At 38.3% G+C, this 12,920-nt stretch overlaps 1 pseudogene across 1 annotated transcript in view; it reads left to right on the top strand.

The window, feature by feature from the left end:
• The window catches only part of LOC310891040 (adhesion G-protein coupled receptor V1-like), a 75,751-nt pseudogene extending 63,668 nt beyond the window's left edge, over positions 1–12,083 (top strand). The window contains exons 38-49 of the transcript in view: positions 1,201–1,279; positions 1,769–1,907; positions 2,412–2,553; positions 3,040–3,302; positions 4,890–5,065; positions 5,907–6,031; positions 6,879–7,045; positions 7,132–7,275; positions 8,522–8,629; positions 9,116–9,368; positions 9,997–10,119; positions 10,328–12,083. The product of the transcript in view is annotated as an adhesion G-protein coupled receptor V1-like (transcript). The remainder of the gene's footprint in view (positions 1–1,200; positions 1,280–1,768; positions 1,908–2,411; positions 2,554–3,039; positions 3,303–4,889; positions 5,066–5,906; positions 6,032–6,878; positions 7,046–7,131; positions 7,276–8,521; positions 8,630–9,115; positions 9,369–9,996; positions 10,120–10,327) is intronic.
• Positions 12,084–12,920: the final 837 nt, after the last annotated feature.

Here is a 12,920-nt window from a genome sequence, read left to right as displayed (position 1 = left end):
ACAATGAGAAAATAATAGTTTTAAGTCATAAGGAAAAAATGTGTTCACATAACATGTCAGTGAATTCTTCTGGTAGAAGAAATAGCCTGACTCAAATACGTGTGTCCGCGTGTGTGTCTGTGAGCAAACTCTTACAGATCCTGGGTGAACAGATCTGACTACAGGGTGACATGAGAAAATGCAGGAGTGAAGCAGAAATGTCTCTAATTGCCATTACTCCCTCAGGATTTGTAAACCTCAGTAACACTTCTGTTGTCTGTGTAGAGCTATTGCTCATCGTCATCTCTACCTCATAGTGACAGGCTTAGATTCATGGCAATAATCTTCTACTTTTGTTCAGTTTTATCTGAATTGATGGAAAAATGTATATGGATCTAAACATAATATACTTATGGCAGACTCGGTGAAGTCAATTTGGTTTTAGAAAGTAAGTTGAAGTTTATAAAAAGTAAACAAGTAAGTTAAGGTAGTTGTGTGGTGCGGTTGTCTGAAAAACAACAACCTATTTTCTGAGAAGTATTAAGTTTTGACTGTAAAGTTCTGGTCTCTGAAGTTAGTAGACTTTTCTGACATTAACCTATTATTTGGTGTTTTTCACACTGCAGTGTATTCAATTACGATTTCAGGCTAATTGTAAATACCTGTATGTCTTTATGGAGCAGTAGAATATTACAGTATGTGAACACCCCACAAATAAATTAATAGTTGTGTATTTGTAGTGAAATCTGAGGTGTGCCATTAGAATGTATGATGAGGCACTGAAGCACAAATAGAAGATGAAATGCTGAATCATTTATTATTCTTCCTCATTGTCTTTCTCATACTCAGAATGGCAAATGCAAAATATTGAATGTCATTGTAATAAACACTTATAGTGAAGACAAATTAAGATTCCATCGCAAATCTAGACTTTATTATTTTCTAATGTTTTATGTGCTGTTTAACTTTCTACATTTTCCTTAGTCTTTTTTTTTTTTATGCATTATTAAATATTACAGTGCTAATTCAAGACGCATTATTGCACTTCTAGTAGTAAGGACTCTTTCCAGTTATCTTGCCCACTCCCATTTTCTCCTACACATTTTTTGTAAAGACACTGTAATATTAGTACCGATTGAATAAATGCTTCTGTGATTCTTGAAAATCAAGAAAACTGATTTTATTGTTCTTTAATTTTTGTCTTTCTGTTTTGCCTTTTAGATGTGGAAGGTTTAGCTTCTCAAATTGTTATCGATGCTAATGATGGTGTAAGAGGAGTAATTGAATGGGAAGGTACCAAGTAAGTCTCATCTTCCTTGAAGAACTTACTGTGCCAATTAGTGATTGGTGTTGCCCATTTTCTTTCTAAAAGTAAAACTCCTGTTAAAAATAGGGCCATGTCTTTGAGATGGTAAAGTAATCATTCAATTCAGCTGAACTAGAAAGTGGGATTCCCACACTGAAAACAAAAATTCACTATTCATCTAATCAGAATTCTTTTACTTATTACTACTTTCACTGTTGTCCTTTTATATCACCAATTTGCCTAACCTCCCCAGCCTGCATCAACTCTTCCAGCCTCACCATTCATGTAAGCAAAAACCAAAACAAAACAAAACAAAAACCTCGTGTTACTTAATTCAATTTAGATAAGAGAAAAAAGGTAAAAAGGATGCGTTAGAGAACTATAAGGTAGGGAATAATTCAGAGTGAAAATGTAATAAAAATGTACTATCTTTTTCAAAAGAACATAATCAGTGAACATTGAGAATTATTCTTTTTATTTTAGTTTTGAAGTTAGTGAATCTCATGGGAATCTGACAGTAATGGCTTACCGAAACAGAGGATCATATGGCAATGTGTCTGTATTTTTTTATGCCCAAAATTTGGAGGCCCAGCTGGGTTTGGATTTTAATGTAACCTCAAGGGTAAGAAGCAACTCTAAATCTAGTACTTTTTATTCTTTCAGCTTCCGTAAAAGAATATCTTCTTGATTATTCTGCAGAATGATCAGTAGTGATGCTAGATGTTTCAGCTTGTTTCAGTTGCTTTGGTAATCTAAATAGAATGAAATAAAAATATTCTTATTCTTACTATTTATTTCTTTTTTAAAAATATATTTTTTAATATAAAGCAAAATGTAAACTTTCAAACATCGATTTCAAATTTAATTTTGATTAGACATACAAACTTTTTCATAGACTATTTTTGCAACAGGACTTTCAAAATAAATTATTCTTTCTTGTCCTCATTCTGTAATGTGCTGAACCTTTATATTTCTGATTCAATCAGTTTATAAGGAACAGAGAATATGGCTCTTCCTATGCTTTCCCTTCCTTCCTATTTCACAGAATTCTGTTTACCGTAGTCAAAAATTTCTGTGTGATATTAACTGATGTAAGTATTCGGTGCTTTATGTGTTTCAACGCTAGACTCTTTTTTTTGCTGATGGAGAAAGGCATAAATCTGTTGATGTCATGATTTTTGATGATGAGATTCCTGAAGGTGATGAGAAGTTCCAGTTAATTTTAACAAATCCATCTCTGGGGCTGGAATTAGGGGAGAACACAACAGGTAAAACTTAGTTTTAATGTTCCATTTCTTTAGAATTCTGTGGCACACATTTTAATTCCACTTTTCTGAATAATCATATTTCAGAAAGCACCATTGTCCTGCTATGGTGAATCTTTATACTCCTTTGGAAGGTTCTGAAACATCCCTGTGAAATCTGTGCAATTAAAAAGTTTATATGTAAAGCAATGAATCAGAAAGCACGAAGATGAGTTTTTCAATGTGTACTACCTCACTGAACTGAGGTCTTTTTAGAGAGTTCATAATCCTTTTCTAGGAGAGACTATATTCTTCCTGTCTAGAGATCTTCCTAGTTAAAGTGAAATGCCTTCCCATTCTCTTCAGGTAATGTCATGGACACATAAGCATTATATACACACTAAAGGAAGAATGTATTTGTGTTTATGTTATGTATTATGTTACTATATATGTATATTTATATTTTACTATGTTAACCAAAGAATATTTTCATTATTTCTTTTTCAAAAGCTACAATTACTATACTTGCCAATGATGATGGCCATGGAGTTTTGTCATTCAATAACAGCAATCACTTCTTTCTGAGAGAGCAAACATCTATCCATTTGATGGAAAGTGTTGCAGTATTGAATATTATCAGAGAACCACCTCAGGGAATATTTGGCGCTGTGACTGTTCAGTATCTTGTAAGTGAGATTAATTCTTCAGAGGCAACAATGGATTTGACCCCTTCTCAAGGATATATTGTGCTCGAAGAGGGAGTCAGGTTCAAGGTAATATGCTAGTTATTACCAGAGAAGTCTAGGAAGCTTTTTTTTTGGAAATATTGGAAAGATTTCAGAAATGTCTGTGCTTTATCTTCTGTTTATTTTTTCTACTTCTTTCATTCATAAAGTGAATTGAGTCATGAGCTGTGACTGATTTCCTGTTATTATCTGATGTGGAAGTGTGTGAAAATTAAATGGGCTCATCTTTAGGTGTTTCTTAGTTTGTAAGGGTTGAGGTAAATTGAAAACAGTACACTATAGATAACGTTCATGTGTGCTTTGGAACAGTTCTTTTTATGTAGTCAATCTATAGCTGAAATGCAAACTTACTTTAAATTAAAGTGATAATTTGCAAGCCTAATAGTTAAGATCAAAGTAAAAATCCCATTCTGTAATTTAACATTTTAGTTAGTCTGAACTAAACAGAATGTGCTGCAACAAATACAAAAAGTAGAACAGTTGTCTGTCTTAGGATTGGAAAATAACTTAAGTATTAAGCTCACTGCCTCTATACTGTCCTCACAAGAATGTCAGCTACAAAATGAACTAGCTTAAGTTTGTGAATCCTGACTCTTCTAAGGTTTAATCACAATTCGATTTATTTATTTTTGCCAGTAAAGCTGGTGAAGCTAGTGTTAGCATATTACAGGCAATAGGATAGAAACTGAGACAAACTTTTCTTGGAAACACTGGTTTTCAATTTCTGGCCTTTAGATGCATTTGGAATCACAATGCAGCAGATCTATAAGAAGTTGGAGCCTTCTTAATATAGTTGGTAAATATGGTTTATTGTGGAAATGAACAGAAATATAAAACATTGTAAATTTTGTATTATTTCCAAATGCATCATCACTAACTTTTTATTTTGTACAGCAAGGCTATGCGTACCTATGAAATTTTTTGCTTGTTTGAGTAGTGTGAAGGATGACAGTGAGCCCCAAATGAAAGTGAAGCACTTAGCTTTCTCTAGATTGCTCTTTGCTAGTTTGAGATTGCCTTTAGAAGACCTGATCTTCATCCACAGTGGTGTAGGAGAGGGAAAGAAGCATCGAGAGGAAAGAGTATTTCAAATCTCTCACTATTCTTGCTTTTTTTTTTTCCTTTTCCTTTTCTTTCTTGACAGCACCAGTAGTGAGATTACCCTGTTTCCCTGAAGATAGCTTAGCTGCCAACTAAAATAAATTAAAACCAACTTAACTGATTACACTTATAGCTGTGTTGTGAGTATAAACTACCCAAAAATGTATGGAATAAATAGAGAACAAAAGTATGAAATTAGGATCAAAAACTTCAGAGGATCATAGGATGAGAAAAGAAAGAAAAGAGAACAACAACAACGAAAAGTGAATATGCTCATCTTAGTGTTGCACCAATGGAGGCCACTAGATGGATGGCTTTAGAACCTCAGTCTGAACTCAGTCTGAGCTTGCCTCAATTCTGTCCTCTCCAGCTTCATGAGCTGCTCTTCTCCTGCTATGCTATCCAAAGCCTTATAGTGAAATAAATTTAAAAAAAAGGTAGCACATTCTGATAGAGCTGTGTCATCATCTGTTATCATGTCTCAATAACATTGTATGCTTGTTTTGTTATCAGACGCTGCATATTTCTGCGGTACTAGATGAAGAACCAGAAATGGATGAGCACTTCATTGTCACCCTGTTCAATCCAACTGGAGGAGCCAGACTAGGCACGAGAGTGGAAACTATGATTACAATATTACAAAACCAGGCTCCACTAGGGCTTTTCAGCATCTATACAGTTGGAAATAGGTACTTTACACTGATCAGTAAAAAGGAGATAGTTGCTCATACTCCAAAGAGATAATATTTCTCTACAATTTTGTTTTTGATGGATCGCATTAAAGAAATTCAGCAACCCAATTTGTAAATCTGTAACTTTGAAAGGTATTGTGAAATACTATTACTGCTAAACAAAAGAGTAGAAAAATGCATAAAAAGGACTATTCATAATCCAAAATTTCAATTTATTTATTATTATTTTTCTTTATAAACTAATACTTCACTAGTGCCTACATATTCCACTGATAGTATTCCATGTTAAAAGTTCCAAACCTCATATCAGTGTCCAGGAAGTCATACGTTTTATAATTTACTTTCATTTTTAAACCTGTAAAAAATATACTTTCACTGAAGGCTGTTTTTCAGAAGCAAGTGACACATATGGACTGCCATTTTTAAAAACCATTCAGCTGAAACCATACAGATTAAATAAATTTACTATTTAAATAAAAAATGTATGTATGCTATTTTATTAATACATTGATGTTTAGAGTTAATAATTTATATTAATATTTAATAATAATATTATCTAAACATTTATTACGTGAATTTAATATACTTAAATTTCAGTCTGTTTAAAGATTTTGTTGAATTGCCTATGATTTTGCATGATTGTAGTAAGGATCATTGGGAAACCCTAATTAATGTAGCTACCAGTCCATCAGATACTGAAACCTGTTATTAATATTTTCTTTTTATTTCTGTTGTATATTCTGCATCTGGAATTGTACAGTAAAAATCTTATTTTTATTACAGCAATGAATATACTATAAAATAATTTTTTCCTTATTTTTATGATTCTCACATTTAGGACAAATTTCATCATAATTGAAGAAGCCAACACTACAGCTTATTTGAAAGTTTCACGGAGTAATGGGCTTAACGTTTCTGTGAGCGTTGAGTGGGAGACATCATCAGATACTGCATTTGGCATCAGTACGTTCACTTTACAGAGAATGTCCACTGCTTTTGTAGAAGTGGAGATAGTAAGAGAGTAGCCAAGCATACAGGAGATGTAGCTTGGGAATGTAAATTCAAGTATTCAGACACAATTCAGTTAATATTTTCCTATGTAAGATTTAGTAGATAAAATACTTTAGCTGCTTAAGAATCACCTTGTCATCAGCCACTTCTGCCAGTTTCAGTAATCTCTATTTCTGTCTTTGCTGCTAATATGAACATTATTGTCACTAGCCATTTATTTATTTATTTATTTGTGTGTGTGTAATAAAATTTGTTCCGTACTACTTGTAACTCAGGATCTTTCTAACACAGTATAAATGACATGTGACATGCAAGAGTCTAGCTCCTGGAGTTTAGTTCTGACAAGACGGTGCTTAGGGACCGTCTTGGAATAAAAACATGAACATGTTGTAAATGGGGAACAAAACATGAACATTTTGTAATTTGTCTTTTTTTTTTTTTTCTTTACTACTTGCTATCTAGCTAATTCTCTTGTTAGCTAAATTCCAAGATCAATTATTATGAGTCAGACTCAAATTGCCTATATGTCTTCCATGTGCAGTTGTAATGAATGAAAAATACATTTACTGCTTAACTCTCATTATATCCTTAGCATTGTAACATTTCTATGTATTTATATACACTTATAACAAATACTAAGACACAACTTCATCATTTCTCATACTAGGTCTGGCTTTGGGAGGTAAATAATGGGAATGGGGTTAGAAAAGATCTCAAGAGTAATATAATAGTAAATAGTGTTTTTATTTTATTTTATTTTATTTTATTTTATTTTATTTTATTTTTTACTATATTGCAGGGGGTGGTATCAGTGTCCTATCTGTCTTGCAAAGTTTTGTGGAAGAATCAGCATCTGGTTGGTGTTTCTTTACCTCAAGAGAAATCCTGTACGGTGTTCTGTTGCGTATGCCTCCAGCTTTGTTTTCTACTGTCTACCAGTGGAAAGGAGTATTTGTTCCTGTTGAGGTAAATGTTTGTTTTTGAACACCAGACATGCTAGTTAATAAGGAATTTAAGTCACAATCTTACTTTTTTTTTTATTCTTCTTGCAGAATTTCAGTATGTGGAATCCTACAAGTTGTGTGTCTTTCCAAATTGGAGCCTCTTCCTACCTTGTGGTTACTCATGGAGGAGCCACACAGGGAGCTTCTAACAACAGTGTGTATGCATTCATGGCTGGACACAGATTGTTGTGGGTAAATCGATTTTAATTTTAAAATCTTAAAATAGTATGGGTTGGCAAGGACCAAGGGAGGTCCTCCAGTCTGGCCATGTTTTAGAAAAAAGCACTCTGTGTGACAAGAGTTAGTTTTGTGTCCTAAAATACTACATAACTTCAGTGATGTAAGTTTGTCATAGTTAGTTGTTTACATTGTTTGTATTTTTTATATATTTACATTTGAGGGTGCAGGGAGGATTACCTGGGAATCACAGAATCACAGAATTGTCTAGGTAGGAAGAGACCTCCAAAATCACCTAGTCCAACCTCTGACCTAACATTAACAAGTCCTTCACTAAACCATATCACTAAGCTGAACATCTAAACGTCTCTTAAAGACCTCCAGGGATGGTGACTCAACCACTTCCCTGGGCAGCCCATTCCAATGCCTAACAACCCTTTCGGTAAAGAAGTTTTTCCTAACATCCAACCTAAACCTCCCCTGGCGCAACTTTAGCCCATTCCCCCTCGTCCTGTCACCAGGCACGTGGGAGAACAGACCAACCCCCACCTCTCTACAGCCTCCTTTAAGGTACCTGTAGAGTGCGATAAGGTCGCCCCTGAGCCTCCTCTTCTCCAGGCTGAACAACCCCAGCTCCCTCAGCCGCTCCTCATAAGACTTGTTCTCCAGACCCCTCACCAGCTTCGTTGCCTTTCTCTGGACTCGCTCGAGCACGTCCATGTCCTTCCTGTAGCAAGGGGCCCAAAGCTGAACACAGTACTCGAGGTGCGGCCTCACCAGAGCCGAGTACAGGGGCACAATCACTTCCCTAGCCCTGCTGGCCACGCTGCTTCTTATACAGGCCAGGATGCTGTTGGCCTTCTTGGCCACCTGGGCACACTGCTGGCTCATATTCAGCCGACTATCAACCAATACTCCCAGGTCCCTCTCGGCCAGGCAGCTTTCCAACCACTCATCTCCCAGCCTGTAGCTCTGCTTGGAAGTGGGGGAAGAAATTCTCAAGCAATCAAGTCATAGAACATTTTCTGGAAAATGTATGATAAGTTATGTTAATTCTGTAAATTAGTTGCTTATATATATATATATATATATATATAAAATATAAAGTTTTAAAAGCTATTTCATGTATAGTTTTATACATAATTTTGGAATTCTTAACATTCTATGCGTACTTTTTCTCACTATATACAATGTAATATAAAATGTATTTGTTTATATACATATGTAGATAAACATAGTCACCCTCATATTTCCCTTGCAGATACAGACTCTTTCTGTTCTGGATACCAGACGTGTGAAACATTTTGCAGTGGAGGAAGAAGACTATTTGATTATTGTGAGTCACACAAACAGTTCCAGTTCCATCCAGGTTTGAATATTCTTCAGTCTTCTCTGGCTTTAATGTGGGTAGTTTGCTTATTTCTGAAAGGATAATGAAAGGAAGTAAATCTATAAGCATGTATTTCTGACATATTATTTTTGTTTCTATTGGAAATTTATAACAGTTAAAATTCCAGACTTGTTTGGATGTATAAATACTCTCTACCTGAGTGTATAATTTACATCTGGTTTGTTTTTATTGCTACTGTTATTTCAGTTTTGAAATGTAGCATGTAAACAAAGAAGTAGCTTCTGAATATAAACCTGTTCCTCTGAAGAGCAGGCACAGCTTCTTGCAGTAGGGTTAATTACCAATTACTTACCAGTGGGCTTCTACTTTAAAGTACAGTCCACCTAAGAATATAGGAATTCAGTTCACCATAAATCTTCCCATTTTTTTTGGCATGTCATTTAGTTTTAGTTCTCTCGGTGCTAATTATGAATATATAAAGAAAAGATTTTTGTATTTCCACAGGTTTTCCAGTGGAATAAAGACATATTTGTTCTGCATCATCAGCTTCCACTTTATGGAGTTGTGGACATAGCCCTGTTTCCTAGAGGAGGCTTTACGTACCTGTTAGTTTCTTTGTCAAATACCAGCCAAAACATTCTCTTGTATCAGTGGTTGAACAACGAGTTTAGGAAGCTTCATCAAGTACCAGCAAAGGAAATAAAACATATGGAGTCCTGGATTTCTGGATCTGATGTCTTTGTAATTATTGCAAAAGGTATTTAGCAGAAAACAAAGAATGAGTTTGCTGAGTATACAATGGCTTGTTTGATAGCAAAGGCCTTTGTGGTAAAGGAGTTTAGAAAGCTATTGGAATCACTGCGGGGGTGACAGTACTCAATAAGCATTTAACCCTAGTAAGTATTTTATGAAAGTAATCTCTACTTTTTCTCTCAGAAAATAAAAGCCTTGTGCTTGTTCTCAAATACTTACAAAACAAATGAAATGCTTTCCCAGTAACAATGGGAAATAATAACTCTATTTAATCTACCTGCTTATCACACTCTTTCTAAGCTTTTCTGAGCTTTGTGCCACACACAGATCACTAGTCAGCAAAGTATACGTGTATTTTATTACAAGGTTGACATTTTATATGTCATTTTGTCTCTATGGCTACTAAAAAGTTTTTGTTGCAGTCCACAGGTTTCTTTGCAATTAGATGTTGTCTAATGTCAGTCTTAATGTTCTTGCATCGAAGTTATGCACCAAATAATAAGGAAAATAATACAATCAGTGTCACTTCATAATTAAAGCTGCCAGACTCTGGCTTTTGAATGGCCACCAGTGTGTGATTTAACTAAAAGGCAGCAAAATAATGTGAGTTTTGTCATTTTGTTCCTTGGTAGACTCTGGAAATTCTTCTGAAATTTTTGTCTGGGAGACAGGGCAGTCTACTTTTTGACACTTCCAATCTCTTCCAGTCCATGATGTAAGAAATATCCATGTCTTCATGCCTCCTTCAGGTTTAGGTAAGACTTAAATGAGATTTTTTTTTTTTCAAATCCTAGTATATAATGCTGGAATTTCAGAAATGCATGTCTTTATTTTTTCATATGTATTTATCAGACCTTAAAAGTCAGTGTAATCAGTGTTCTGCAAAGTGCACTTCTGGCATTAAGACAGTAACTTTTAAATATATGACTAAAAAAATATTCTCTTCCTCTTTGCTCCATGTAGTCCATGTCCTCCTAGCTGGTAAGGATATAACAACACTGTATGCTTGGAACTCTGAAGCGAACCAATTCTCTATAATGCTGGAAGCCCCATATGCAGATCATATCACTTCAGTTACTGCAAGGTCTCTGAACATCAGCAAGAGCTTGATTGCTTTGTCCGTTAACTCCAGCTCACAGATCTATGAACTGACCACTATTTCCAACCAGTCAGATTTTATACCTAGGTAGGCTTTTTTGTTTATATAACTTGTCTGAGACACCTTGCGTTTCTTTTTCTGTGATACTCATTTGTGATAGCGGAGACTGTTATGTTTCGTTGTATGGTGGCCTATTTCATTAGTGCTTGTTGTGGTTTAACCCAGCCGGCAGCTAAACACCACACAGCCGTTCGCTCACCCTCCCCCCTCCCTCCGTGGGATGGGGGAGAGAAACGGGAAAGTGAAGCCTGTGAGTTGAGATAGAGACAGTTTATTAAGACAGGAAAAAAATAACAATAATAATACTGATAATAGTATTAATAATAATAATGTGTACGAAACAAGTGATGCACAATGCAATTGCTCACCACCCGCTGACCGATGCCCAGCCTATCCCCGAGCAGCCGGCCCCCCACCCCGACCAGCCACCCCTATATATTGTTTAGCATGACGTCAGATGGTATGGAATACCCCTTTGGCCAGTTTGGGTCAGCTGTCCTGGGTCTGTCCCCTCCCAGCTCCTGCTGCACCCCCAGCCTGCTCGCTGGCAGGACAGAGCGAGAAGCCGAAAAGTCCTTGGCCTGGTGTAAACACTGCTCTGCAACAATTAAAACATCAGCATGTTATCAGCGCTCTTCTCATCCTAATCCAAAACATAGCACCCTACCAGCTACTATGAGCTACTTAACTCTGTCCTAACTGGAACCAGGACACAACATGTCATTCACAAAGAAAAATCTAAGTGTTCGACTCCTGGCAGTCTACCAGCACAGACAGCAAAATCTGGCCTGCTGCGAGACCAGGAGATTGCAGGAGATCTTCTTGTTCACATCGCACATAGTGCATTTTTGGCACACTGCAAGATGTTGCTCAATTCGTGCCTTCAAAGAGGACAGAAAAAAGCTGCATCCAGTTCAGAGGCAGGAACAGCCCTTCTGAGAAGCATGTCCATCCCATCATGCTGACTCCATCCCATGGGAAGGGCAAGAGTCACACACATCAGGCTGAGCCGCAAGCTCTTGAACCATGTTGTGGGCACAGTCGTGGGCATCAGGGAAGAGCCCACAGTCCCCAAACAAGAGGAGAAGCACAGCCAAGTCATTTGAAACCCAACTAGAATTGGACAGCTAAATCAGCTGAAACTGAGGTAAGCGCCAAGGGTGCTTTTCCCCTGCAGTGACATGTGTCTCCCGGCAAATGAGACAGCAAGGACTGCTTGGGCTGTGCCTCCTGCCTTGAACTCGCCCAGCTGCAAGCAGCGCTGTGCGGGAGCTGAACACAAGTTCAGCAGAAGCCCTTTGCTGCTGGCTGGATACCAATGTTTGCACGGAACAGCTCGGACCACTTATGGTAGTGCTGGGCTAGCAGCTGCCCCTGGGACACGGCGTGACCCACAAGCGGCAGCAGAGGCTCTCGGCCTTCTCTGGCGCTCACCAGTGCCTGCCAGGTGTGAAATTGAGTGTCTCCGCTCTGATCCATCCCTTCCTGCTGTGCAGGTTACGGTGTGTCCACACATGGATTTAGAACCTCAGCTTCCCAAGTCTTATGGCGGACAGAGTGAAATATACCCACCAGGTGCTGCCTCCTCTAACTCCTTTATGATCTCCTCTATGATGTCAGGGGATGTTGGGGAAGATTTTCTTATTTCAGCATTGTCCTTCGCTGTTAGAGGACCTGAACAGAAAGTAGGAAGTTAACTTTGGCACCAGTGCAATTTGGAGGACCAGGGCTTCGTTTGTGAAGTCAGTGAAATGACTACCCACCCCTGGGATACCAGCTGGGCTCCAGCGCAGGAAGCAGCCGAGGGTCTGGCAAAGCCCTCCCTGGGGACACTTCTGCAACCAAAGCCCCGTGAGAAGTTTCTGTCCCAGCGCCATCTACATCAATAGCTCAGTAGGAGAGCATACCAGGGCTCGTGCCTTGACAGGGCACGCACACGTGCCGGTCTGTACCCTCCCACCTGCAGAGATGCCTGGCTGACGTTTGGGCTTTGAGCTGGCAGCTCTCAAAGGAAGTCAAAAGCCACAACTTACCCAGGCCATCTCCCAGAGCTTCAGTCCTGGAACCCATCTGGGAGCCTGGATCACCTTCGCCTTCGGTCCCATCTGTTGTGCCCCCCCCCCCCAAATCCCCCCCCCTTTTGTGCCTCCCCCAAGTGATCCCACCACCACCACGGGGGGGGGGGGGCACAAGGAGGGCAGCGCCCCCCCCCGCCTCGTCTGTGCCCCCCCCCAAATTTTTGGGGGGGTGGGGGCTGTTTTCGGGGCCCCCCCACCCCAAAAAAAACCACGGTGGGGTCCAGGAGGGAGCGGTGTTTATGTACAGGCGGGGGGGGGGCAGAAGTGGGGGGGCCCCCCCGGGAGAACGAGGCACTTGGGTGGGGGGGGGACCCCAAAA

Source organism: Anser anser, assembly GCF_964211835.1.
Source record: "Anser anser genome assembly, contig: HAP1_SCAFFOLD_199, whole genome shotgun sequence".
Lineage (NCBI taxonomy): Eukaryota > Metazoa > Chordata > Aves > Anseriformes > Anatidae > Anser > Anser anser.
This window is presented reverse-complemented; position numbering and strand designations above follow the sequence as displayed.